This window comes from Macaca thibetana, chromosome 4 (assembly GCF_024542745.1).
Source record: "Macaca thibetana thibetana isolate TM-01 chromosome 4, ASM2454274v1, whole genome shotgun sequence".
NCBI classification, from domain to species: domain Eukaryota; kingdom Metazoa; phylum Chordata; class Mammalia; order Primates; family Cercopithecidae; genus Macaca; species Macaca thibetana.
The window spans coordinates 54,052,452-54,079,619 of NC_065581.1; the positions used below are offsets into that span (position 1 = coordinate 54,052,452).

The 27,168-nt window shown below is 39.8% G+C and overlaps 2 pseudogenes; both read left to right on the forward strand.

The window, feature by feature from the left end:
• The first annotated feature begins 2,227 nt into the window (after positions 1-2,227).
• LOC126953385 (replication protein A 14 kDa subunit-like) lies at positions 2,228-2,754 on the forward strand (annotated as a pseudogene).
• A 1,111-nt stretch (positions 2,755-3,865) lies between these two features.
• LOC126953386 (WW domain-binding protein 11-like) lies at positions 3,866-6,047 on the forward strand (annotated as a pseudogene).
• The last annotated feature ends 21,121 nt before the right edge of the window (positions 6,048-27,168 follow it).

Consider the following 27,168-nt stretch of genomic DNA (forward strand, 5'->3'; position numbering starts at 1 on the left):
CAAAAGAGACAAACACTTTGGCCTGATCATCAAGTATCATATTCGCCCCTGCTTTTTCTGACCGGGAAAATGTTTCAATCCATGTGTCTTCACTTCTCCTCGTTCATTTTTGTAAGTTTGCCCTTTTCTTTGCATAAGTAGTTGCTTCCTGTCTTCCAGCTGGGCAAAAATTTCTAGTATCAAAAGTTAGGAGGATTGTGCATGATTATATTGGCTCCTTTGCTTTGTTGTAAACAATACACTTAGTTTTATCGTACTATTTGTGAGGTTTCATTGAATAATTGTGAGGCTGGTTTCCAAAGGCACATTGATTATTGACTGCAGACTGAGATAGATAGGAGGTTCAGTTCTGTGTCCTCTTAACAGAGTTGACAAATCATCATTTTCTATTTGAGTGATATCTGACCACCAAACAGGAACACCTTGTACTCTCTTGCCTTTTGTCCCAGGATTAGGAGGGCAATTGGAACCACCTGCCAAAGCAGACGTCTCAGCATCTCTTAGCCTTTGCCCCCCATTCCAGACAGGATGCTAGAGGTAGACTCAGCTAAGAATTATTATCTGGTCTCCTTAGCAGGGAGTGTTGATTTTAAGTATCTTGGTTTTTTTTTGGAGACAGAGTTTTGCTCTGACACCCAGGCAGGAGTGAAGTGGCGTGATCTTGCCTCACAGCAACCTCTGTCTCCTGGGTTCAAGATGTTCTTATTCTGAAGCCTCCTGAGTAGCTGGGACAACAGGCACGTGTCACCACACCTAGAAATTTTAAGTATACCTTAAAGTATGCTCTGATTCCAGATGTTTGCACTGAGAGTCTGTTTAGTTTTTTAGAAAACCTATTGTTTTGTGTGTTTCTGTTTTATGAAAGTAATATAGTTTGTAGAAAATTCGAAAATACAAAAGTTTGAAGAAAATGACCCATCATATCACAACTCACTGTTAATGTTTTATTTTATTGCCATCTTGTCTTTGTTTATAAAACACAATTTATAGATTTATCTTAGTTATTATGCATATATAAACATTATATATGTATATTCCTAGTTTTTTACTTTAATTTTGCTAGCAAATTTAGTGTGCTTTATGTTTGAACAACAAATCATTTTGCACTCTAGTAACCTCTGGACTTGTCTTTTTTTTGTCTGTTACACATTTACTTGACAACAAGAACCCTTGTGTCAGGTCAGCATGGGACCTTTGGCCACATTTCATTTATACAGCAAATGCCCAGGACGGGGGATTATACCATGTTTCCAATATGCACTAGGTTAGAATATCCTAGGACATATGTTTTCATTTCAATAGCCTAACGTATAATCTGATTACTCTTATGCAAGATAGGATAGAAAGTAGCAATTCTAGTTTGTGCCAGGGGCTGTGAGTTTCTTAAAAGACCTGAACCTGATCTGGGGTCATTCCATTAAAGATACTCATAGAATGGTCTATATGCAGTCCTTAAACATGATTTTCAGAGAATTTATGATCATTTGGTCAAATGCTCAGAATCCCCAGTTGATGTGGCCATATTTATACAAATTGATGACCTGATGGTCTCTAGGGCTCATGGTTGGCTGCAGTTATGGGTGGAGACTACTTCATTCAGGAAGCTAGAAATTAGGAGAGAGAATCAGAGACTAGTATTCAGGGAGCTAGAAATTAGGAGAGAGAATCAGCCACCATCTCCTCCACATTCTTTCCTTTTTTGGAACTTTGCTCATGTCTGCATCAGTGGAGCCTAGACCTGGAATCTCAATTGTGTGATTTTGTTTCTAGAAACCATAAGTAAGTGGGCACTAGAGTAAGTTCTTATCAGGCTAAGCTGGAAAGAGATAAATAACATTTCTGAGCCTCACTGATTTAAGTGGAATTCACTAGAATTCCAAGGTCTCTCAGTAATTAAAGACAACTCTGAAAATTCAGAGACGATTCCATTTTTGTCTCAGTCCCTTAAAGAACAGTCAGGTTAGCAGAAACTGACTGTGATGTCAGCTACCACTATTGCCAAATTCATACCTCATGTCAATTAAATTGCCAGTTACAGGCATTATATACTTTCACAATTTGTAAGACAGTTCATGTTTCAGTGATTTTTGTCTGACTGTATAGTCTTGGATTAAAGACTTCTGACAGAGGAAGACACTGTAATAGAGCACAGCAGATAGACACCCGTGTGCTGCATACTTTCAGTCATCAGTCAGTTTCTCCACAACAGCAACCTTGGACCATAGCCATGATAGAAGTAATGGAGTTGCCCAGGTCGCGCATCAACACCAACATGCTACTTGGTTCATCGACCAGCCCATCTGCTTCAAAGGGAGGCTGGAAAAGACTCATCCCACGGGAAAAATGTTTATTCTTTCAGATGAAGAAGGAAAAAATGGAATCATACTATTGTGAGGTTTCACTGAATAATTGTGAGGCTGGTTTCCAAAGGCACATTGATTATTGACTGCAGATTGAGATAGATCAGGAGGTTCAATTCTGTGTCCTGAATGTCTAACTTCATTAGACATTAATGGAGCCCCTTCATGAAGAATTCTCTGGAATCTTGGAAGTGTTGGAAGAGTAACTGCCAAGTCAACCATCATGTGTGCATCTTATGTCCAGTTTAAAGAAGATAACCATCCTTTTGATCTTGGACTTTACAATGAAGCTGTGAAAGTTATCCATGAGTTCCCTCAGTTTTATCCTTTAGGGATTGTGCAACATGATTCGATCTTGATGAATTTTCATATGATTGCACATGAGCTACATTAAATGCTATTAGAGGAGACCCTTCTTGTTTGAGGGAGACATTTCTATGCTTTCTCACATTCAATTTGCTTTTTTTTTTTTTTTTTTTGAGACAGAGTCTCACTCTGTTGCCCAGGCTGGAGTGCAGTGGCACAATCTTGGCTCACTCTGACCTCCACCTCCTGGGTTCAAGCGATTCCCATGCCTCAGCCTCCCAAGTAGCTGGAATTACAGGCACCTGCCACCATGTCCGGCTACTTTTTGTATTTTTATTAGAGACAGGGTTTCGCCATGTTGGCCAGGCTGGTTTTGAACTCCTGGCTTCAAGCGATCCGCCCACCTCGGCCTCCCAAAGGACTGGGATTACAGGCATAAGCCACTGCACCTGGTCAATTTGCTCTTTTTAAAATTTTATTTGTCTAGCTTTAGATATTCCAATCTAGAGTTTTTGGCTGAACTGATATATTGACAGTTCTCACCTAAGTCCCATTATAAAGAATTGCTTCTACAATATATGGTCAGATTAGATGCAAGAATAAAGCAGTTGTCTGAGTTTAGGTTTCTGTTTTATTAATAAAAACTAAAAGAGTACACACTAAAAATACAGCATAGTAAATATCAACATTCTCTAAATTTATAAACTTGAAAAGTCAGAACCTTTTACTGAAGTCGGGATGCACTACTCAAGATATTGTTAACCAAGGTGGGTCAGAGGATGAGGGCATTTTCAGTTTAGGAGCAGCTACAGCATAGGGACTTCAGAGCCCTTTACCTTAACTTTAGAAGGTCTAAGAGAAGAGTGGCGATAATAAACAGTAATCATAGCTAAATTGATTAAACATGTCCAACATACTGGGTACTGTGTTGACCACTTTAACGTGTTGTCTTCTTTCATCTTCATCACAATCTTATAAGGTAGTCAGAGTGATAATTCCCATTTTGTAGAACACAGAGAGGTTAATGGCTTCTCCAAGGTTATGGAGCTATTAATGCCAGAGCCAAAACTTGAACTCAGGTCTGCTCAAATACAAACACATACTCTACAAACACATGCTCTTAAACTGTAAGCTTTGTGCATTTCTTGTTGGTGATTAGCCTTTACATCTTGGCAAATCAAAGGCGAGGTCATTTTACCATGCTCGGATTCATTGACGTTCTCATAAAGCAACACAAGTCAAAATTTAAAGTGGAGGGTATGAGCCTTCTCCTGCTATTATTCTTGTTTTCTTTTCAATTCAGGATTCTGTAGGCACAAAAACACAAAATGACGTATCTTTTAGTCCCAGGGTGTGCATGTTTTTCTGATCATTTAAATAATTTTAAAACATTACAGACAAATCTCACTTATGCTTAAATCCTGAATAAAATATTAGCAAATAGGATAAAGGACTACATTAAAATGGGATTTGAAATATTGGTAAATGGAATCCAGCAGAACATTTCAGCAAAGCAAGTTTTTTGTAGAAATGCAAAAATAGCTTTAAAATGGGATTAATAGTATATAGTCAGTCAAACAAATAGATTTAAAAGCCTACTTTCATCCTAATAAATGGTTAAAAGGTATTTGACAAAATTCAACATCCATTTTTTAAAAAGTTCTCATAGTAAAAGAGGCGTAGATTAATATTCTTCACTTGATAAAAAATATGTATATTTCAAAGCAAATACTAGTATCCCTTTATTTTTTATTTTATTTTTTGAGACAGAGTTTCATTCTTTTGCCCAGGCTGGAGTACAGTGGTGCAATGTCAGCTCACCATAACCTCTGCCTCTCGAGTTCAAGCATTTCTCTTGCCTCAGCCTCTTGAGTAGCTGGTATTACAGGCGTGCACCATCAGACCTTCCTAATTTTTGTGTTTTTAGTAGAGACGGAGTTTCACCATGTTGGCCAGGCTGGTCTCAAACTCCTGACCTCAAGGATCCTCCCGCCTGGCCTTCTAAAGTGTTGGGATTACAGGTGTGAGTCATTGTGCCAGGCCTTAGTATCACATTTAATAATGAAACACTGCCAGGTGAACACCTATAATCCCAGCCTTTGGGAGGCCAAGGTGGGCAGATCACCTGAGGTCGGGAGTTTGAGACCAGCATGACCAACATGGAGAAACCCTGTCTCTACTAAAAATATAAAATTAGCCGGGCATGGTGGTGCATGCCTGTAATCACAGTTCCTTGGGAGGCTGAGGCAGGAGAATTGCTTGAACCTGGGAGGTGGAGGTTGCGGTGAGCTGAGATTGAATCATCGTACTCCACCATGGGAAGCAAGAGCAAAACTCCATCTCAAATAATAATAGTAATAATGATAATAATGAAACACAATAACACTAGTTTTTTCCTATAAAAATTAAGCAAGAAAGACAAAGGTATATATTATTGTACTGTACAGAGAGCACAGTTCTCAATATAGTATTCAAATTTCTTAGATTCAGGGCTTAGCAAAGTGCCTGGCACACAATAGAAACTCAATTTATTTGTTAAATGAATTAGTGACATTGAAACAAGAGGTATAAATTCTGGAATAGAGGAGGTGAAATTATTATTTGTAGATAATACAGTTTTGTTTCAATAGAATTAATTTAAAAATGACTAGAAATAATAGGAACATTCAGAAGAGTGGCGAGGTTCAAAATTAATATACCACCACCTGCTCCACCTTTGTGGCCTCCTGGGCCACCTATGGGTCCTCCTCCTGGACCACTGAGACCATCTGGAATGCCAGGCCTCTGAGGGCTTTTACCCCAACATTTACCTGCAGGACCACCACTAGGCTGACTCCCTGGCCCTCTCCCAGGCCCACCTCCAAGTCTTCCTCCTGGGAACCCCCACCAAAGCGACCTCCCCCTGCATCTTCAGGTATCCCTCTTTCTCATCCTGGAATGATGACCTTGGATGCCTCCACATAGACTTGCCCCCGTCCATCCCTGGCTTTTCCCACCAGCTCCCTTGCCAAACCCTGCAATTTTCAGTGCCCCACCTAACTTGATTCAGCAACCCAAGGTGGATGATGTGAGTGCAGCCACCATTGAGAAGAAAGCCATGACAACCATCAGTGCCAAGCCACAGATCACTGCTAATTCCAAGGCAGAGGTTACTTGATTTGTGCCCGCTGCACTGACAGTGGATCAGGAGAATGAAGGGGCTACTGCCACTCCTCCAAGAAAAGTTAGTGGATGATTCTGCTGTGCCTCTTGCCAAAGCAGCTCTCAACTCTGGTCCTTCTAATTCATGTCTCAGTATAGACCAAGGATGATGTTTATGGGGCTTTCATGAAAGCTGGAAGGGTTACTGTGACACTTTATTTCAGTTCAGGGCTATCCTAAAGTTTAGCTTTGTTCAAAGTTTACTGCATATAAGAGAGGGTGTCTCATTCAGAATAGATTGGCTATTGAAACAGTGCTGCCACATCCATTCCCTTTCATACCACCATTTTCATCCTGTTTCTTCCCTTTTTCCAGTTATTTGGAGATTTGTGATTGAGGATCTCAGTCACTTATTTGTTTTGACTCTCTTCTTGTGTGCTGTGGGCACTGGAGCAGAGATTTCTGAAACACAAGTTTATTTTAACTTGACTTTTGTTTTTGAGTCATTTTTGATATTTTCCTGTAAATATTTTGTAATATTCTACTTGTAGTGAAATGGATCGCAATGTCATTTTCTGATACAAACCTGGATCTGTGGGAAGAAAACATACAGTTCTCTGATTAAAATTATTTCCCAAGCAGAGCCTGAGGCAAGAACAAAGTGCCGATACTTTCTTTGGGCTAAACTTGGAGTGTTTTATGGGAAAAACAAGTAAATGTTCCAAATCAAGAAAAAAAGAAGATGGCCAAATAGGAACAGCTCTGGTCTGTAGCTCCCAGCGTGATTGACGCAGAAGACGGGTGATTTCTGCATTTCCAACTGAGGTACCTGGTTCATCTCATTGGGACTGGTCGGACAGTGGGTGCAGCCCACGGAGGGCAAGCTAAAGCAGGGCAGGGCATTGCCTCACCTGGGAAGCACAAGGGGTCAGGGGATTTCCCTTTCCTAGCCAAGGGAAGCCGTGACAAACTGTACCAGGAAAATCAGGACTCTGCCACCTAAATACTGTGCTTTTCCAAAGTCTTTGCAAATGGCACACCAGAAGATTATATCCCACACTGAGCTCAGTGGGTCCCATGCCCACAGAGCCTTGCTCACTGCTAGTGCAGCAGTCTGAGATGGAACTCCAAGGTGGCAAGCCTGACTGGGGGATGGGCATCCACCATTGCTGAGGCTTGAGTAGGTAAACAAAGCAGCCAGGGAAGCTCGAACTGGGTAGAGCCCACTGCAGCTCGACAAGGCCTGCCTGCCTCTGTAGACTCCATCTCTGGGGACAGGGCATAGCTGAACAAAAGGCAGCAGAAATTTCTGCAGACTTAAACGTCCCTGTCTGACAGCTCTGAAGAGAGCAGTGGTTCTCCCAGCACAGTGTTTGGGCTCTGAGAACAGACAGACTGCCTCCTCAAGTGGGTCCCTGACCCCCGTGTAGCCTAACTTGGAGACACCTCCCAGTAGGGGCCGACTGACACTTCATACAGTTGGGTGCCCCTCTGAGACGAAGCTTCAGAGGAAGGATCAGGGAGCAATATTGCTGTTCTGTAATATTTGCTGTTCTGCAGCCTCTGCTGGTGATACCCAGGCAAGCAGGGTCTGGAGTGGACCTCCAGCAAACTCCAACAGACCTGCAGCTAAGGGATCTGACTGTTAGAAGGAAAACTAACAAACAGAAAGGAATAGCATCAACATCAACAAAAAGGATATCCATACCAAAACGCCATCTGTAGGTCACCATCATCAAAGACCAACGGAAGATAAAACCACAAAGATGGGGAGAAACCAGAGCAGAAAAGCTGAAAATTCTAAAAGGTAGAGTGCTCCTTCTCCTCCAAAAGATTGCAGCTCCTCACCAGCAATGGAACAAAGCTGGATGGAGAATGACTTTGACGAGTTGACAGAAGTAGGCTTCAGAACGTTGGTAATAACAAACTTCTCCGAACTAAAGCAGCATGTTCGAACCCATCATGAGGAAGCTAAAAACCTTGAAAAGAGATTAGACAAATGGCTAACTAGAATAAACAGTGTAGAGAAGACTTTAAATGACCTGATGGAGCCGAAAACCATGGCATGAGAACTATGTGACAGATGCGCAAGCATCAGTGGCCAATTCAATCAAGTGGAAGAAAGGGTATCAGTGATTGAAGATCAAATTAATAAAATGAAGCAAGAAGTTTAGAGAAAAAAGAGTAAAAAAAAGCAATGACCGAAACCTCCAAAAATGTGGGACTATGTGAAAAGACCAATCTACCTTTGATTGGTGTACCTGAAAGTGATGGGGAGCATGGAACCAAGTTGGAAAACACTCTTCAGGATATTATCCAGGAGAACTTCCCCAAACTAGCAAGGCAGGCCAACATTCAAATTCAGGAAATATAGAGAACACCACAAAGATACTCCTCGAGAAGAGCAACTCCAAGACCCATAATTGTCATATTCACCAAACTTGAAATGAAAGAAAAATGTTAAGGGCAGCCAAAGAGAAAGGTCAGGTTATCCACAAAGGGAAGCCCATCAGACTAACAGTGAATCTCTCAGCAGAAACTCTATAAGCCAGAAGAGAGTGGGGGCCAATATTGCACATTTTTAAAGAAAAGAATTTTCAACCCAGAATTTCATATCCAGCCAAACTAAGCTTCATAAGTGAAGGAGAAATACAATCCTTTATAGACAAGCAAATGCCAAGAGATTTTGTCACTACCAGACCTGCCCTACAAGAGCTCCTGAAGGAAGCACTAAACATAGAAAGGAACAAGTACCAGCCACTGCAAAAACATGCCAAACTGTAAAGGCCATTGATGCTAGGAAGAAACTGCATCAACTGATGGGCAAAATAACCAGCTAACATCATAATGACAGGATCAAGTTCACACATAACAATATTAACCTTAAATGTAAATGGGCTAAATGCCCCAATTAAAAGACACAGACTGGCAAATTGGATAAAGAGTCAAGACCCATCAGTGTGCTGTACTCAGGAGACCCATCTCACATGCAGAGACACACATAGGCTCAAAATAAAGGGATGGAGGAAGATCTACCAAGCAAACGGAAAGCAAAAAAAAAAAAAAAAAAAAAAAAAGCAGGGGTTGCAATCCTAGTCTCTGATAAAACAGACTTTAAACCAACAAAGATCAAAAGAGAAAAAGAAGGGCATTACATAATGCTAAAGGGATCAATTCATCAAGAAGAGCTAACTATCCTAAATATATATGCACCCAAAACAGGAGCACCCAGATTCATAAAGCAAGTCCTTAGAGACCTACAAAGAGACTTAGACTCACACTGTCTAAGTCTTTATAATAATAAATAATAATGGGAGACTTTAACACCCCACTGTCAACATTAGACAGATCAACGAGACAGAAGGTTAACAAGGATATCCAGGACTTGAACTCAGCTCTGCACCAAGCAGACCTAATAGACATCTACAGAACTCTCCACCCCAAGTCAATAGAATATACATTCTTCTCAGCACCACATCACACTTATTCCAAGATTGACCACATAGTTGGAAGTAAAGCACACCTCAGCAAATGTAAAAGAACAGAAATCACAACAAACTGTCTCTCAGACCACAGTGCAATCAAATTAGAACACAGGATTAAGAAACTCACTCAAAACCGCACAACTACATGTAAACTGAACAACCTGCTCCTGAATGACTACTGGGTAAATAATGAAGTGAAGGCAGAAATGAAGATGTTCTTTGAAACCAGTGATAACAAAGACACAACATACCAGAATCTCTGGGATACATTTAAAGCAGTGTGTAGAGGGAAATTTATAGCACTAAATGCCCACAAAAGAAAGCAGGAAAGATCTAAAATCGATACCTTAACATCACAATGAAAAGAACTAGAGAAGCAAGAGCAAACACATTCAAAAGCTAGCAGAAGGCAAGAAACAACTAAGATCAGAGCAGAACTGAAGGAGATAGAGACACAAAAAAACCCTTCAAATAATCAATGAATCCAGGAGCTGGTTTTTTGAAAAGATCAACAAAATGGATAGACTGCTAGCAAAACTAATAAAGAAGAAAAGAGAGAAGAATCAAATAGATGCATAAAAAATGATAAAGAGGATATCACCACCAATCCCACAGAAATAAAACTACTATCAAACAATACTATAAACACCTCTATGCAAATAAACTAGGAAATCTAGAATAAATGAATACGTTCCTGGACACATACACCCTCCCAAGGCTAAACCAGGAAGAAGTTGAATCGCTGAACAGACCAGTAACAGGCTCTGAAATTGAGGCAATAATTAATAGCCTACCAACCAAAAAAAGTCCAGGACCAGATGGATTCACAGCCGAATTCTACCAGAGGTACAAAGAGGAGCTGGTACCATTCCTTCTGAAACTATTCCAATCAATAGAAAAAGAGAATCCTCCCTAACTCATTTTATGAGGCCAACATCTTCCTGATACCAAAGCCTGGCAGAGACACACACAAAAAAGAGAATTTTAAACCAATATCCCTGATGAACATCGATGCAAAAGTCCTCAATAAAATAGTAGAAAACCAAATCTAGTAGCACATCAAAAAGCTTATCCACCAAAATCAAGTTGACTTCGTCCCTGGGATGCAAGACTGGCTCAACACATGCAAATCAATAAACATAATCCATCACATAAACAGAACCAATGACAAAAACCACATGATTATCTCAATAGATGCATAAAAGGCCTTTGACAAAATTCAACAGTCCTTCATGCAAAAACCTCTCAGTAAACTAGGTATTGATGGAATGTATCTCAAAATATTAAGAGCTATTTATGACAAACCCACAGCCAGTATCATACTGAACGGGCAAAAAGGGAAGCATTCCTTTTGAAAACTGGCACAAGACAGGGATGCCCTCTCTCACCACTCCTATTCAACATAGTGTTGGAAGTTCTGGCCACAACAATCAGGCAAGAGAAAGAAATAAAAGGTATTCAATTAGGAAACGAGGAAGTCAAATTGTCCCTGTTTGCAGATGACATGATTGTATATTTAGAAAACCCCATCATCTTAGCCCCAAATCTCCTTAAGCTGATAAGCAACTTCAGCAGTCTCAGGATACAAAATCGATGTGCAAAAATCACAAGCATTCTTATACACCAATAACAAACAGAGAGCCAAATCATGAGTGAACTCCCATTCACAATTGCTACAAAGAGAATAAAATACCTAGGAATCCAACTTACAAGAGATGTGAAGGACTTCTTCAAGGAGAATTACAAACCACTTCTGCTCAACGAAATAAAAGAGGACACAAACAAATGGAAGAACATTCCGTGCTCATGGATAGGAAGAATCAATATCATGAAAATGGCCATACTGCCCAAGGTAATTTATAGATTCAATGCCATCCCCATCAAGCTACCAATGACTTCCTCACAGAATTGGAAAAAATTTTAAAGTTCATATGGAACCAAAAAAGAGTCTACATTGCCAAAACAATTCTAAGCAAAAAGAACAAAGCTGGAGGCATCATGCAACCTGACTTCAAACTATACTACAAGGCTACAGTAACCAAAACAGCATGGTACTGGTACCAAAACAGAGATATAGACCAATGGAACAGAACAGAGGCCTCAGAAATAACACCACACTTCTACAATCATCTGATCTTTGACAAACCTGACAAAAACAAGAAATGGGGAAAGGATTCCCTATTTAATACACAGTGCTGGGAAAACTGACTAGCCATATGTAGAAAGCTGAAACTGGATCCCTTCCTTACACCTTATACAAAAATTAATTCAAGATGGATTAAAGACTTAAACGTTAGACCTAAAACCATAAAAACCCTAGAAGAAAATCTAGGCAATACCATTCAGGACATAGGCATGGGCAAGGACTTCATGACTAAAACACCAAAAGTAATGGCAATAAAAGCCAAAATAGATAAATGGGATCTAATTAAACTAAAGAGCTTCTGCACAGCAAAAGAAACTATTGTCAGAGTGAACAGGCAACCTATAGAATGGGAGAACATTTTTGCAATCTACCCATCTGACAAAGGGCTAATATCCAGAGTCTTCAAAGCACTTAAAACAAATTTACAAGAAAAAAATCACACAACCCCATCAAAAAGTGGGCAAAGGATATGAACAGATGCTTTTCAAAAGAACATTTATGCAGCCAACAGACATATTAAAAAAATGCTCATCATCACTGGTCATCAGAGAAACGCAGATCAAAACCACAATGAGATACCATCTCACACCAGTTAGAATGGTGATCATTAAAAAGTCAGGAAACAACAGGTGCTGGAGAGGATGTGGAGAAATAGGAATGCTTTTACACTGTTGGTGGGAGTGTAAACTAGTTCAAACATTGCGGAAGACAGTGTGGCGATTCCTCAAGGATCTAGAACTAGAAATACCATTTGACCCAGTGATCCCATTACTTGGTGTATACCCAAAGGATTATAAATCATGCTACTATAAAGACACATGCACACGTATATTTATTGTGACACTATTCACAATAGCAAAGACTCGGAACCAACCCAAATGTCCATCAGTGACAGACTGGATTAAGAAAATGTGGCACATATACACCATGGAATACTATGCAGCCATAAAAAAGGATGAGTTCATGTCCTTTGTAGGGACATGGATGAAGCTGGAAACCATCATCCTGAGCAAACTATCGCAAGGACAGAAAACCAAACACCACAAGTTCTCATTCATAGGTGGGAACTGAACAATGAGAACACTTGGACACAGGGCAGGGAACATCACACACCAGGATCTGTTATAGGGTGGGGGGATGGGGGAGGGATAGCATTAGGAGAAATACCTAATGTAAATGATGAGTTAATGGGTGAAGCACACCAACATGGCACATGTATACATATGTAACAAACCTGCACGTTGTGTACATGTACCCTAGAACTTAAAAGTATAATTTTTAAAAAATTGGAAAAAAAAAAGAAAAAAAAAAAACCTAGACAGTGTAATGGAAGAAAGGATCCCTTTTTTCTTTTTTTTTGAGATAGAGTCTTGCTCTGTCACCCAGGCTGGAGTGCAGTGGTCCAATCTCGGCTCACTGCAAGCTCCGCCTCCCAGGTTCATGCCATTCTGCTGCCTCAGCCTCCCGGGTAGCTGGGACTACAGGCGCCCACCACCACGCCTGGCTAATTTTTTGTATTTTTAGTAGAGACGGGGTTTCACCACGTTAGCCAGGGTGGTCTCGATCTCCTGACCTCGTATGATCCCTTTTTTCTAATTACAGAACTAACTACAATAGTAACAAGTACACCTGCCTTAAATGAAGAAAACCTGAAAATTCTTCTGAGGATATCCAAACATGCACACTCTGTCCTTTGCAATTGTTACATCAGTTCTAAACCTACACATTAATAGATGTTAATAGAAATACCGATAGGAAATTTCAAAACCACCCAGTTGATTAAAAAGTTTAATAAGGGATTCGGGAAACATGCCCTCTGTGGCAAAAGGTTAATTAAGTGAAAAATTTAAAGGCCAATTTGGCAATACCTATCAAAATAAAATTGACCTCATATTTTCACTTTTAGAAATTCATCTTCCAGATAATTCTCTAAGTGTGCAAATGTAAATAGGTATAAAACTACACATACACATTCATAAGATAATGTATGTATGTACGTACAAGGGGTTTATTTTTGTAGCATTGATATTTTATTGCTTGAACAATCATGACTAGCATCTGTTAGAGTTTTTTTTTTTTTTTTTTTTTTTTTGACAGGGTTTTATTCCTGTTGCCCAGGCTGCAATGGCGTGATCTCGGCTCACTGCAACCTCTGCCTCCTGGGTCAATGACTCTCCTGCCTCAGCCTTCTGAGTAGCTGAGACCACAGGAGTGTACTACCACATCTGGCTAATTTTTGTATTTTTAGTAGAGACAGGGTTTCACCATGTTGCACAGGCTGATGATCTGGCTGCCTCAGGCTTCCTAATTGCTGGGATTACAGGCATGAGCCACCGTGCCCGGCCTCATTTATTACATTTTAATGAAAAAAAGGCATAAAAATTTGTCACAAACATGCACACATACACAAACACATACACATACACATACACAAGACCTTCTCTATTTCTGAGCATTCTTCCTGAGAAACACAGGGCAGTTTTTTGCTTTTAGAGACAGGCTAGAGTGCACTGGCTATTCACAGTCTCAAGTGGTCCTCCTTTCTTAGTCTCCCAAGTAGTTGGGACTGCAGGTGCACACCATCCCACCTGGTATTTTTCCTGTTAAAGTATGTCTGAACCCAGGTTCTTTAGAAGGCAGAGCCTGAGGCAAGAACCAAGTGCTAATACTTTCTTTGGAATGTCCAAATCTAAGGATTCGAGGGTGAGCAATGAAAAGAAGTAAGGCAAAAAAAAATTGTGAAGCAATGCAGTGGTTCCTCACCGGCTACTGCTTTACAACAAAATGCAGAGACTCAGCAGGCGGCTGGGCAAGTGCTTTCACCCAGCATGCAAAATTTCTCTGAAGGAGTTAGAAGGAAGAACTGCATCTCCAAGTAGTCCACAAACGAGAGAAAAGCAGGAATTTTCTCCCAAATTTCCAAGAATTTTCAAAATCCAAGAGAATTTTCTTCCCAGCTGCCCTTTGTCTCTCATTTCTCATTTCTCATGGGTGAAGGTTTGCTCTGCCAGGACTCCCCCACACTTCTGGGTTGTGTCATCTGGCTCTTCAGTGGCTCCTCAAGAAGCCAAATCCCATGCCCCAGGGTGTGACGTTTCAAGTCCGAAAGTGGAGGACAACCTAGTGGTTGGTTTCAACCTAGAGAAAGAAGGAGGCTATTAAGAGCCTCCGAGAAGGCAAACGAGGTCTGTTTCCAATGCAGACTAGAATACACCTGCCTCGAGCATGCAGGTGTTGCTTCTGACAACAGCAAACCCTCTGGCCTATCTCAGAAATGGCTCTGTAGCTGAAGGGCTCTGAGAAATAATCTTTTTTTTTTTTTTTTTTTTGAGACGGAGTCTTACTGTGTCACCCAGACTGGAGGGCAAAGGCATGATCTCAGCTCACTGCAACCTCTGCCTCCCAGGTTCAAGTGATTCTCCTCCTCAGCCTCCCGAGTAGCTGGGATTACCGGCATGCACCACCAGGCCCGGCTAATTTTTGTATTTTTAGTAGAGATGGAGTTTCACCATGTCGCTCAGGCTGGTCTCGAACTCCTGACCTCAGGTGATTCACTGGCCTCGGACTCCCAAAGTGCTGGGATTACAGGCATGAGCCACTGTGCCCGGCCTGAGAAATAATCTCTTAACCTAGAAATCAGTGGAGAAACCGAGCTATAAAGACACTTTCAGTTAGGAGTATTTGGCCTCAGTGAATGTAGGTCAGCATGCAGCTAATGAACTGGTTTCCTTTCTGATGCCCAGCATGTCCGCCAACTCTGCTGGCTGTTGAGAGGTTTGTAGAGCTGCTGTTTGCAGTCCTGTTTGCAATAGCAAAAACTCGGAAACAATCTGTTTAAATAAACTGTAGAATAGTCAAACAAGAACATTTTACCTAGTGGTTGAAAAAGAATGAGGTATTTATGTTCTGACACACGAATATAGTTGTCTTTTAAAAATACACTAAAAAAACCAGATTACATAATAATTCTAATTGTGGAGGGAAGAGATAATATTATATAAATATTATATATGCTGGTACATGCATTAAAAAATTATCTAAGGGTACAGAAAAACATGTTGGAAAATATCATTAGCATGAAAGGTCTGAGGAAACCAGGGGACAAGGGTACAGGAGATCTTTTTACCTTATGGACATCTATACAATTTGGGTTATTTTTAATGCACACATATTATTCTAAAAATGAAAATAAGAAGCAAAATGAAAAAGTATAACTGCAACATACTCAAAATAGAAACGCTTAAAATATTTTTAAAAGTCTAAGGCGGAGAATAAAATCCACCTGAGATTCTACTAACTAGAGACGACTATTAATATTTTGTGATGTTCTCCAGTGAAGGTACACAAAAGGCTAAGAGGTATATGAAAAGATGTTCAGCATCAACAATCATTAGGAAAATGCAAATCAAACCCACAATGAGATATCACCTCACACTTGTTAGGGTGGCTACAATGAAAACACACACACACACACACCCCCCCCAAAGATAGCAAGTGTTGGTGAGGCTGTGGAGAAACTGAAACCCTGTGCACTATTGGTGGGGGTGTAAAATGGTGCAGCTAACACGGGAAACAGTATTGAAGTTTATTTGTGGAAAAACCAACTCAAACTGTGTATTCTTCTGTTCTTCTACCACACCAATCAACACAGAAGACTTCTATGACCAAATAGGTGCGGGTTTATTCCCGCACACCAAGCAAGCAATCAATTCTTCAGCAGACACCAGCTGGGGGTCCTCCAATTCAATCCTGACACTATCTACCTGGAGATAACATCAGATCCTGCAGGTGGTGGGCTCTGTCCCCAGGCTTCCCTCCTCTTCAGACACCAGTCGCAAGTCTGTGCCTCCAGAACTTCTGAGCGACTGGCTTCAAGTTGGGGCTCCCTGGACCTCCTCTCTGGGTTTTATTAATTTGCTAGAGTGGCTTACAGAACTCAGGGAAACACGTAGATCTGCTGGTTTATTATAAAGGATATTACAAAGGATACAGATAAAGAGATATGTACGGTGAGGTATGAGGAAAGGGCGTGGAGCTTCCATGCCCTCCCTGGGTGCACCACTCTCCACAAACCTCCATGTGTTCAGCTATCCAGAATTTCTCCAAATCCTATCCTCTTGAGCCTTTAATGGAGACTTAATTGGATATGCATAATTGAAGTACGGACAATGGTGCCAACATGTGATTGGGCAAAAAGGATGTGATCTGGTGTTAGTTGGAGTGAGGAAACCCAGCAAGGCCTGTCTGTATTAGATTCTTCTTGGCTTCTTTGCAGCATTTTTTTCCACCAGCGTAGGGGGCAGGATCCCTTCTGGAATGAAGTTATTATGCTCCACAATCAGAAAGGCAGTGAAGATTAGAGTCCTGCTTTGGGCAGGTAAAAGGAGGTTCTGGAGAAATTCAGAGAGAGAGAGAGCGAGAGAGAGAGAGAGAGAGAAATATTCTGTTTTTTGAGGCCTAAAGTACTCTGACATTATAATAAGGGCTGTGAGAGTTATGAGCTGGGAACTATGGAGGAAAACCTCTCTCTCTCTCATAAAATCACAGTGTTCCTCAAAAAATTAAACATTGAATTTCCTTTTGATCCAGCAATCCCAGTTCTGGATATATATCCAAAAGAACTGAAATCCGGATTTCACAGAAACATTTTCACTCCCATATTCATTACAGCATTATTCACAATAGCCAAAATATGGAAACACACAAATGTCCGTCAATGGATGGATAAAGAAAATATGGCATATACATTCAATGGAATATTGTTCAGGCTTTAAAAAGAAAGAAATCTTACTATTTGTGACAACACGAATGCAACTGGAAGACATTATGGTAAGTGAAGTAAGCCAGGCACAGGAGGACAAATGCTGCATGATTCCTCTTATTAAAGCATCTGAAACAGTCAAATCTAAAGAGACAGACAATAGAATAGTGATTACAAGGGGATGTGGGGAGGGGGATACGTGGAGTTGTCGTTCATTGTGTATAAAGTTATAGATATACAAGATGAGTAAGTTCCAGGGATCTGCTGTGTAACTTAGTGCCTATAGTTAACAACACGGTATTGTGCAAATTTTTTAAGAGGGTAGACCTCGTGTTAAATCTTAACACACACACCATAAACAAACAAAAGCCAAGAACTATTTAAAAAAAAAAAAAAAAGGAAACTTTTGGAGGTGATGGATATATTACCTTGATTTTGGTAATGGTAACTTGAGTATATACGTATGTCCAAACTTGAAGACTTTAATTATGTTCCTTGTTTTTTGTATGCCAGTTATACCTCAGTAAAACTGGGAAAAATAAGAAAGCCAGGCCAGGTGCAGTGGCTCATGCCTGCAACCCCAGTACTTTGGGAGGCTCAGGTGGGTGGATCACTTGAGGTCAGGAGTTTGAGACCAGCCTGACCGACATGGTGAAACCCTGTCTCTACTAAAAATACAAAAATAAAAATAAAAACAGCCAGGCATGGTGGCACAGGCCCATAATCCCAGCTACTGGGGAGGCTGAGATGGGAGAATTGCTTGAAGCCGGGAGGCAGACGTTGCAGTGAGAAGAGATGGCACCATTGCACTCCAGCCTGTGTGAAGGAGTGAGACTGCCTCAAAAAGAAAAAAAGAGAAAAAAGAAAGCTTAAAAATATTTCGTGATGTTCCCTCTAGTGTACATTTTGTACACATAAATGTATACTTTTAATTTGGATGAGATCATACATATGTATAATTTGTCACTCAATATTTTATTGAGTCAGCGTTTTCCCATTTTGGCGGGGGGCAGCAGCTAACTCTCATAATCTCAGCACTTTGAGAGGCTGAGGCGGGACAATTGCTTGAGGCCAGGAGTTGGAGACCAGCGTAGGCAACACAGTGAGACCTCATCTCTACAAAAAGTTTTAAAAACTAGCTGAACATGGTGGGTAGTCCTAGCTAATTGGGAGGCTGAGGTGGCAGAATCCCTCCAGACCCAGGACTTTGGAGTTACAGTGAGCTATGATCACACCACTACATTCCAGTCCGGGTGACAGAGCAGGACCCTATCTCGAGATAAAAATAAAAGCAAAATAAAATACCATTTTTTGGTGACTACATAACATTCTATTCTGTAGCTATATCATAATTTGTTTGCACATTTATCTATTTCTTTTACTTATCTTCTGAAGCTCTTTTCCTTCATTGGTTAATCAAGCATACCTGTCCTTGGCAAAACACTGGGCTCTACATACTGCGGTGTCTTCCTCCTAAGATAACGATGAGGATGACCTTGGAGACTGCCTGGCACGCAGCTCTACCTGCTGTGGTGGTATCCCTTTAGCGTGACCTCCCCTGATGGCTATTTCTAAAATAGCATTGCCCTTCATTACTCTAGCTCTTTACTCAGCTTTGTGTTATTCTTGCTGCTGTTGTTAATAGTAGTAGTGGTAATGTAGTCATTGTCTTCTACACTGGTCTACCTGATCATGCCGTCTATGTTTTCATTTATCATCTGTCTTCCCATCTGGATTGTAAGCTCCATGACAGCAGGGCCGTGGTGTGATTTTGTTCTCTACTGTATACCCTGTGCCTAGATCAGTGTCAAATTCACAGTAGATTGTCAATACATTTGGGCATAAAGGATGGAGGATCTTCATTGCTTCTATTCCTCTTTTCTATTAAAAAAGGGAATTGCTACTCAATTCCTAAGTCTAAATACTGTCTAAGCAGCCCTTGTGAAACTAGTATGAAGTATTTCTTGGGTCCCTGCTGTTTGCTGTTAGAATTACCAAATGTTAGACCTAGATATGGGACCCAGTAGGTGATCTAATCCATCCTTTTATAGATGCTAGAACAATTTAGGCTCAGCACAATAGTGATGGTTGCAGAAATGAGGGTAGCGAAGAATAAAAGTATTTAACTCCTCAAGAAATTGACAACCTAGATGGAAAGAAAAGATTAAGACACTTGAGAAAATGATAATTTAAGGCCACATACCTCCGTGTGTCAAATTGTGTGTGTGACTCTGTTTCTACCTTCAAAAATTTTATAATCTTGTAAAATACTATTTAAACAAAGGATATATTTACAATGTTAAATAAAGACAGAAGCAATAAGAATTGCTATAAAGGGAGAATTGCAAAGCCATGGGATTTGGGAACAGACCAGAGGAATCTCATTTTGTCTGGAGGACTTGAGATGGTTTCATGGAGGAAGGGACATTTAAGCTGGTGACGAGGAGTCTAAATAGTGCTGGTTAGAGGTAGGGGTGTGAGGATGAAGGCGTTACAGGCAGAGGGAACTATGCAAGTAAAGGTATGGCCAATTAAAACATCTGGCATGTTTGAAAAATGGCAATTGTCCTGCACCTAGAAGACAGGGAGTGAGGGATATAGCGGATGCAAAAGGATGAAGAGGGCTGGCCTGAGAGGAAAGGAGGGGTTGGGCCAGATTATAACTGTGCTGATGGTTTGGACTGTGTCACTTGAGTAACAGGGAGACACTGAAGGTGTTTTATTAGGGATGTGACAAGATCAGATCTGTGTCTTAGATGATTCTGACAGCAGGGTGAATGACATATTGGGATGGGGTGGGAGGAGAGCGAGAAAGAGTGAAATGCTTAGGAAACCTCTGTAGTTGATGGTTACAGAGTGAGCTAGTGAAGATCTAAATTAGAGAGCTCCCCGGAAATGAAGAGATGGTTGTAGAGATAATTCTGAAGCAAACTGAGTGGAAGGACTTGGGGACTAATGAAAGTGCTAGGAATGTTTACAAGTAAGATGAGTACTAACTATGCCATCAGGTCATAAGAATCCCCAACACATTTCTAGGACCCCAACAGAAAAACTGCACTTTGAAATGCCCAGATCTGCTAATTCATTGTTTCTGAACTCCGTTGAACTCATCCCCTGGCACCCTTCTCAGAAGTTACTCTGAAAAGTCTCTGCCTGAATCCAAAAGGCCTTTCCCAGTTTGCACATAATCCTCCAGTGGACTGGGCAAAGACTTTTCATGGCCATGTTGGGAAAGAGGCCGTTGCAGTTCAGGATGGCAATCCTTAAGGGATGCTCTGGCATTCCCCGGGTTACACACTTTCTCACAGCCTTGCGTTTGCTCTCACTATTCCCTCTTTTCTTTATAGCCCTCACCCTGTCACTCTCACTAACCTTGTCTGCTGCTCAAACCATACCTATGCACACCATTGGTTTCCATTGCTGATAAGGCTGAGACTAGTTGGATGTGACCTTTTGCTCTTTTCTAAACTGTACATGTCCTCTTGTTGTTTTCTCAAAATTTCTCCTTTCCAGAAGATGTTCTTGATCAAATTCTATGATTCTGCTACAAAATCTCTTGCCTACCTCTTGTTGGTATGCTGTAGTAGGTGTTTGTATTTATTTTATGTGTGCCCTGTCTCTGTGATTTGATTGTAAGCCTCTTGCAGGCTCTGCTCTGCTCAGTTCCTTTTTGGTGACTACTAAATGTGTTAAAGATAAACAAAGCTAAAAACTAGTTAAAGTGGTAAAGACAGATTTTAATCAGTAATATACTATTGCAATAGGAAGAACAGTACAGTGTGAACTGAACTCAACTTTGATTTGTCCAGAGGTGACTGCGTAAGTTAAATGGAGAATAAGGAAATAGGGAGTAAGTGAGCAGGGGGTCAGTAGAATGTGGGAAGTGAAGAAACTTACAAAAAGCAAGAAAGGGAGGTTGTCCATGTGAAATTCATCTGAGTTTTCTAACTGGTGCTTACTGAAGTTAGGCTCCTACCCTCCCACAATGACTGGTGGACAGAGGCCTATCTTCGGGTGTTGACTGGAACAGTAGATTTTTTTGCAAATCTCGAGTGTTCTCAGCAGGCACTTTAAGGAAAGCTGGAGCTGTTAGAAGCTATGTTAGTGTTTGTTCAAGTCTTTATAGGTCAAGGTTGGGCCTTAGTCGAGAGGAAGGCTCAAAGGATCCTGGCTCGAGTTTGGGCAAGAAGAGAATTCATGCCACAATAGGTTATGAAAATCAAGAACAACTGGGAAAATATCCACTGTGGTCTGAATAGAAGATCCTGATAAAAGGAAAGGAACATTACAAAGAAACGAGTTAAGGAATACTGTTAAATACTCTGCCCACTGAGAAGGCTGCTAAATTTCATCCACCAAAAACTAGGTGCATCCTCCATACTATATGCTGCTAAAATCAAAACAAAAAACTATGTACCTTGTACATATCTGGTCTCTCAGGATAAACAAAAATTGATGTACATTGAATTTTTGTTTAAATATCTTGTACATTATTAACTGGTTCCTAATGAAGCCTAGAAGTAGTGATTCAGATTGACTTGTCATTTAATACACTGTTTCCTTAGAATGAAAAAAGAGACTGTTTCTTCCAAATATTTAGCTTTATCATTTAAAAATAGTTAAATAATAGTCCATTAGCCTTTATTATTTGCACTTCGTAAATGTAGTAGGTTCTCTTTTGATTTTTTGCCTCTTTCTATTTGAAATTGGTAATTTGACTTATTTACTTGGTGTTCTGGTCAGCTGTTATTTGTGACTAGTGACATAGTGACCCTCTTTTCTCATATGATGTTCATCGTAACTCTTTCCATGGTCCAAAAGGCCAAAAGAGGAGGTAGATATGCATGGGAATAAACTTCAAGGCTTAATGTACTTTTTAATGAAAATATAAGGATAAAAGAAGTAGAGAATGTATGATATTGTGGTTTGCAGGAAACGAATTTTTTTTAAAAAGTTGAGATATTATTTAAAGACAGTGAAGTAAAGGAGATCTGAGGTGCGTAGTTAAACCAGTGTTAACAAATGCACATGTCCATACAGCTCACACCCCTATCAAGATATGGATGTATTTCATCAACTAAGAAGTTCTCTCATGCCCTTCCCAGTCAATCCCTGTTACTTCCAGAAGCCACTGCTGTTCTGATTTCATCGTGATTTTTTTTCTGCTATAGAACTTCATGTATCTGAAATCACACAGTATGTACTGTTTTGTATCTGACTTTTTTCACTCAATATAAAATTTCTGAGATTCATTCAGATTTTTACATGTATCAATAGTTTGTCACTTTTCATTATTGAATAGCGTTGCATTGTATGAAAATACTACATTTTATTCCACTCATGGACACCTGGGCTGTTTCCAGTCTTTGGCTCTGATGAATACAACTGCTATGAGCATTCTTATTCAGGGCTTATTTGGACAAATGTTTTCATTTCTTTTGAAACTAGGATTAGAATTGTTGGATCATAGGACAGATATACGTTTAACTCTTGAAGAATGTGCCAAACAGTTTACATTTCCACCAGTAACGACAAAATTTCTGTTTGCTCCACATCCTCATTAACACTGGTGTTTTTAATCTTTTATGTTTTAACCATTCTAGTGAGTTTGTAATGACATCTTACTGCAGTTTTAGTTTACCTTTCCCCAGTGACTAATACTCTTAAGCACTTTTTCACGTGCTCAATGGGTATTCATGTATCTTCTTTTGTGAAGTGCCCATTCAAATATTTGCTCATTTAAAAGCTGAGTTGTCTTTTTATTGTTGTATTACAGGGCTTCTTTATATATTCCATTCAAAAGTCCTTTGCCAGATTTATATGTTGTAAATACTTTCTCCTGAACTTTGACTTGTCTATTAATCTTAAAAGTGTCTTTTGATGAATAAAAGTTTTAAATTTTGATGAAGTCATAATTTATTATTTCCTTTTATGGTTAATACTCGCATCCTCTCTAAAGAAACCATTGTCCACACAAGGTTGTGAAGATTTTTAAAATATTATCTTCTAGAAGCTTTATAGTTTTAGCTCTTATATTTATGTTTATGATACATCCTGAATTAACTTTTGCATGTGGCTTAATAAAGAGGTAAAGTTCTCCCCCAACCCCCACCAGGGCCCTAATTTTGATGCTTATTTCAGTACCATATATTGAAAAGACTTTCCTTTCTCCACTGAGTGACTTAATATCTTATTAAAAATCATTCGGCCGGGCGCGGTGGCTCAAGCCTGTAATCCCAGCACTTTGGGAGGCCGAGACGGGCGGATCACGAGGTCAGGAGATCGAGACCATCCTGGCTAACACGGTGAAACCCCATCTCTACTAAAAAATACAAAAAACTAGCCGGGCGAAGTGGCGGGCGCCTGTGGTCCCAGCTACTCGGGAGGCTGAGGCAGGAGAATGGCGTAAACCCGGGGGGCGGAGCTTGCAGTGAGCTGAGATCCGGCCACTGCACTCCAGCCTGGGCGACAGAGCCAGACTCAGTCTCAAAAAAAAAAAAAAAAAAAAAAAAAAAAAAATCATTCGACTCTGGCATATGTGTAGCTCTACATCTAGGCTCTATTCTGTCCTATTGGCTATACTGTTTATCCCTTTGCTAATACTACACTAACTGTAACTTTGTGATAAGTCTTAAAGTCAGGTAATGCAATTCCTTTAACTTGATTTTGTGTTGGCTGTTCTAGGTCCTTTGCATTTCTATATAACTTTTAGACTCAGTTTATCAATATCTACGAAAAACTATGAAGTCTTGATAGACTTCAAAGCAACAATTCATTCACCTTGGAAATATTTAAAGACTTCTACGTTAAGCTGTTGGGAAAACAGATGGGCAAAAGATTGTGGAAGTACAGAATGAAGCAGGTGATGAGGGCTGAACTTCTTTTGGGGGATGAGAATGTTTTGTGTGTTCCATCTCCCAGTTCCTGCTTTTTCAATGAAATATGTTAAAATGACCAGTAGGTAATCTTAACAGATAGGTTCTCACTACACCAGCATACCAATATTACACAGAAAATGTGAAAGTCATTGAAAAGATTTTAATATTTCTATACTCCTCTCTGACCCAGTCTAAAAGTATAGACAGAAGTGTTGGAAGTTAATTTAAAGACCATAGAAAAAAGACAACTTTCGAATAAAATTTGAAAACATTCCATTTACTTCCTCTCTTTAAACTTGTGTTGTTCCCTTGACACATACTATGTACCTCCAGAATGTTTACTTCTCACATTAGTATCATCGTTGCTTTTCAAAGGGCAACAAAATTTCACAGACCAATTGGGACAAGCATTTCTCTGACCTCAATAATTCTCTTTAATCTAACAACAGTCTTTGGTACATGTAGATAATCACTATTTTATATCCTGAAACTAAATCACAGATTAGGCATTTTATCTTCCATCGTGTGAAGCAGTCACTTCACTTTTCTCTTAGCGTAACAAAACATTTAATGTGGAACCAATTAAGATTGAGGTGAAGTGATTAAAGTTTGCCTTCTGTTACCAACAGCATATCTTTGTTCTCATATTGGACTCATTTGCCACTTCAAATGACTGTGCAATTAATAACACTTCGCATATTTGGTCAGTTCTTACATTAAAGTAATGGCTAAGTTGCTATGAGAGAAACTTAACAATCCTATGGCTTAATTATTAATGGTTTGTTTCTCTCTCATATATTAGACTCAAGGTGTGGGGTTCAGATCAACAAGGTGCCTCTGTTCCACATAGTCATTCAGGGATCCGGGTTCTTTCTATCTTGTCTTGCCATTCTCAAGACGTTGTCTTCATTTGTAAGGTTGAAGTTGGTCATAGACAAATACACGTTCCAGCTTATGAGATGAAGGGGAAGCATAGAGAAATGCATGCTGATTACCAGTTTCAGATGTGGCACACATCGCTTCTAAGCCACATAAGCTGCAAGTGAGAGTGGTCAATGTAGTTTACCTGGACATCTGTGTGCCAGTTACAATTTATTACGATGGACAAGGAGGACAAACAAGATGAGTAAATCATTATCAGACTTTGTCATATTTTCTAACTTCTTTAAAGGTTCAGTGGAGATTTCAATGGGCAATTTAGAATCTGTATGAACTTTCCATTTACAATAATCTTGAACATCAATAATGCAATTATCATATGCAGTTATCAGTCTTTCCCATGTAGCTCATAAAATAGTAGGCATTTGTGTTCTAAACAAAGGGTTAAAATTTTTTAAAAGTCTGAACTACGGAACAAGAATAATCTTTGACATATGGATTGAGAAAGAACAATGAGAGGGAGAAAAGGAAAAAAGAAGAAAAGAGAAAAAAAGACTTCTAGGCAGTTCGTAGATTATAATCTTCAATAATAATACAATCCCATACGGTCAGTTAAGCCCTCCACAAATCCACCAAAGGGAACATGCCAGAGTCCAAAAGACCCTTAATGTTTGAAACTTTATACCTGTGTTTTCATACTCTTAAATGTGGCTGTGCCTTTCCTGTTTCTATTTATATCTTGTATAATTTCTCACTTACCTACTCTTTATCCTTCTCTTTGACTTCTGTCATCATTGATATTGTTCTTTCAACCATCTAACTTTTTTCCTGTTAGTACTCTATTTTAATCCTCTAATTTTTTTTTTTTTTTTTCTTTTTTGGAAACGGAGTCTTGCTCTGTTTCCAAGGCTGGAGTGTAGTGGTGCGATCTCAGCTCACTGCAACCTCCGCCTCCCAGATTCAAGCGATTCTGCTGCCTCAGCCTCCTGAGTAGCTGGGATTTAATTCCGTAATTTTAATCCTACAAACCATAATGTTTTCTCCTCTAGTAGACTGCAAGTTCTTTGAGAGAAACGACCATAACCATGTGACCAGGTTCTACCTAGCAAATACTGACAAATGGTAGATTCATAGGAAATCCTGGGTGAATAAAGCAATAAAGGAAAAACAAAATCTAAAATATACATCTCCTTTCCTACCTTATCTCTTAAAGTTCAAGTCACACTTCATGAGTTTTAATTTTATCTAGGCTAGATTGGGGCCAGAGATTATTTTTTATGAACCTAAGTATACTTTAGTGTCTAGCGTAGCCCTACATAAAAGTGGTACACATTTTTTTAAAAAAATCTTGTAATACTGATTTAGAAATGGTAAATAACTCAAGGTTATGTATATGAATAGTTTGAGGACATACTTTTACAGAGAGATGAATAATTATTTTTTAATTTCAGGACTTTTTAATATCAGCCATCCAAGATAATGTCTGTGAATGACTACCTGTCTTCCTTTGCAAACACAAAGTTCTGCTGTCTGATCTCATTATTGATACATTTGTCTCAGGAGATGTTCCCTTGTTAAACTATCGCTGGTGAATACAGATAGGCAAATCGTACTGAATTCTTCTTCCTTCTAGTACACATCAGTTTTGGTACAAATGAAATCAGATTAAAATGAATATCAAGGAGAACATTAAAGGGGGAGAACAGAAGGCTTAAAATGAAGATCAAAAACAACTGATGGTCTTTTATCCTCGGTCTTCATACTTTTTCTGGGCAAACTAACTCATGTTCGTGGCTTCAGTACCATTCAATGTTGACAACTCCCATCTCTCAGACCAGCTGTCTCTCAGATATCTCAGATAAAATGTGTTCAAAACAGAGCTAACTGTTCTGTATCCACTCCCCCAAAATGCATCTCTTTCTGTATTTCCATCTCCCCAGGGGTCACCAATGAAAGACACTATTTAATCTCTTCCTCTGCTACGGAGTCTATTGAGTTGATTCCTAAATTCACTTAGTCTTTTCTCTTTGTCTCCTTTCCTGTTTCTCCTGCCTTAATACAGGGTTTAATCATTCAGTTGCAATACTTTCCTCACTGGCATGCATGCTTTGCCCTAATCCTACCCACCTTCATTCATTCAAAACCAAAATATGTGGTGATTGTTGGATGCCAAGAAGTGGGGCAGGCCCTAGAGATATCAGGAGCACTCACA